At 43.8% G+C, this 2,754-nt stretch overlaps 1 non-coding gene across 1 annotated transcript; it reads left to right on the forward strand.

The window, feature by feature from the left end:
* The first annotated feature begins 1,603 nt into the window (after positions 1-1,603).
* LOC120279718 lies at positions 1,604-1,710 on the forward strand. Its single transcript, XR_005542023.1, has one exon. It is a non-coding gene; the product is annotated as a small nucleolar RNA R71 (small nucleolar RNA).
* Positions 1,711-2,754: the final 1,044 nt, after the last annotated feature.

The raw sequence follows: 2,754 nt of genomic DNA on the forward strand, positions 1-2,754 counted from the left end.
TATATATTCATCAACAATCTCATCAGTAGTGTCTAGAAAATACAAAGTGTCATCAAAGTCGAGAGAATGCCGCATGGCTTCAGCAAGGCAGTAAGTGAGCTTATCATCTACGACTCTCAATGTGAGCTCTCTGCCGTCCATGTCAATCAATGCTTTGGAAGTCTGCAAAAACGGTCTTCCAAGTAGCAAGGGTACATGAGCATCCTCATCGACATCTAGCACTATGAAGTCAACCGAAAAAATGTACTTGTCCACCTTGACAAGCACGTCTTCAATGATGCCTCTCGGATGTCGTACCGTTTTATCAGCCAATTGTAAAGTCATCCGAGTAGGTCTAGGCTCTCCCAAGCCTAGCTTTTGGAAGAAAGTATATGGCATGACGTTGATACTTGCCCCTGAATCCGCCAATGCCATTTCCTCACCTAAGTTGCCGATGTTACACGGAATAATGAAGCTTCCCGGGTCCTTCTTCTTGTTCGGCATGTTCTTTTGCAACACTGCCGAGCATGAAGCATCAAGTACCACTGAAGCACTCTCCTCCAATTTCCTCTTGTTGGTCAATAGGTCTTTCAGGAACTTCGCATACTTAGGCATTTGAGACAAAGCCTCAACAAAAGGAATGTTGATGTGGAGTTGCTTGAACAAACTCAGGAATTTCTTATACTATTCATCCCCTTGGTCATTCTTCAATCTAGAGGGATAAGGGATTCTTGGCTTGAAAGGTAGGGGTGCCACCTCTTTCTCTTTGTTTGCTCCCTCCTCGACCTGTATAACCTCGGGTGCATGTTCTTTCGGCATCTCACTTGGAAGCCTCCCTTCAACCTCACGACCACTTCTCAAAGTGATCGCCTTCACATGTTCTCTACGGTTCATTTCTGTGTTGCTTGGTAAACTTCCATGTGGCTTTTCGGAAAGAGATTTCGCAATTTGCCCCACTTGATTTTCAAGGTTGTGCAAGGAGGCGGTGTGATTGCGAAGTGTAGCCTCGACTGATTCAAACCTTGTATTTGCCGATTGAACAAATCTAGCCAAGTGCTTCTCCAAATCCGTCATTCAGGTTTCCAAGCCTGAAATTTTGTTTTCCACTTGAGGGGCTTGTTGTTGTTGGAACCCCGATGGCCCCATGGTCTTTTGTGGTCCTTGATTACTCCATGAAAAGTTGGGATAATTCTTCCAACCTAAATTATAGGTGTTGCTGTTTGGATTCCCTTGAGGTCTCATGCCATTACCTACAAAGTCAGCATTCTCAACTGAAGAAACATCACCAATGACGATTGGGCAATCAGAGGAAGCATGTCCTCCACCACAACCGGTGCTATTGGTAACGGCCGCAACTCTATTCGTAGCTATAAGATCTAGCTTCTTACTCAAACTCTCCACTTGGGCCGCCAATGAAGTTACCGCATCAATTTCATGGAGACCGGCCACCTTTTTCTTCTCGCTAGCGTTCCACTGGTACCTATTTAACCCCATTTCTTCAATCAATTGACGTGCTTCATCGGGGGTTTTGCTACCTAAGGTACCTCCTGCCGCCGCATCCAAGAGTTGCCTTGTACTCTGGTTCAAACCATTGTAGAAGGTTTGAATAATCATCCACTCCGGAAATCCGTGTTGCGGACACTTTCGCAGGAGTTCGTTAAACCTTTCCCATGTCTCAAATAGAGATTCCAATTCCAACTGCATAAAGGATGAGATCTCATTCCTAAGCTTTGCTGATTTTCCGGGAGGGAAATAACGGGCTAGAAAAGCTTCTACCATCTCCTCCCATGTAGTGATTGATGCTCTAGGTAATGAGTGTAGCCATGCTTCGCTTTCCCCTTTAAGGAAAATGGGAAGGCTCTCAATTTGATGGCATCATCCGTCACACCATTTATCTTCAGCATGTCGCACACCTCGAGGAAGCTCTCTATATGATTGTTTGGATCCTCATCGACCAAAACCGTTGAATTGTCGTGATGGCTCTGCAGACATATGGATGAATGCCGACTTTAGCTCAAAGTTACGAGCTATAATTGGGGCGCACTAATACTCGATTGTGTCCCCAACTGCTGAGAGTGCAGCATAATCGGATAGTGTTCGTTGTTGCTCATTTTGTTCTCGCCATGTTTTTCGGATCTTTCTACTTCCAAATTAAATTTTGGATTAGGTCTGTTCTTGTCACGAGGTTCTTTCCCTTTTCTTCTAAAGTGTATGCGTTTCAAGCTCAAGGTCTCCTTCAATCAATATTGATGGATTCCCTTGGGTCATAACCTAGAGCTGCACCAAAAATAAGGAAAAATAAAATCGGAACGATGATAGAATAAGAAGATATGAATTAGAATGTGTGGTGAAATAGCTAAGAAAACAAAGTGCAAAGTATCTCTAAACGCCTAGCTCCCCGGCAACGGTGTCAAAAACTTGACAAGGTCCCCTTGCGTATATCCCGCAAGTGCAAGGGTTTATTGAAGTAATAATCCCGGGTGAGCGGGGTCGAATCCACAGGGAGTAGGGAGTAAAGACACTTAATTCGATTCTTAGCTATGCGGAGTATCAACAATGATAAGTGTGGTAATGATTCAATTCTCAGAAATTAAAAGCAACAAGTAAGAGAGGAAAAGTAAGGAGGAGGCAAGGCAATCGATAAAGATGGGGTACTCAAATGATGCTTCAACTAGGATAATCGCTTCAAGTGCAAGAATTCTCTATTATGCTTCAAATCAATGCAATGGTGAGTCGTGGAAATCCTTACATACATAGTCCCAAATCTAAGGTCAA

This window comes from Dioscorea cayenensis, chromosome 16 (assembly GCF_009730915.1).
Source record: "Dioscorea cayenensis subsp. rotundata cultivar TDr96_F1 chromosome 16, TDr96_F1_v2_PseudoChromosome.rev07_lg8_w22 25.fasta, whole genome shotgun sequence".
NCBI lineage: Eukaryota > Viridiplantae > Streptophyta > Magnoliopsida > Dioscoreales > Dioscoreaceae > Dioscorea > Dioscorea cayenensis.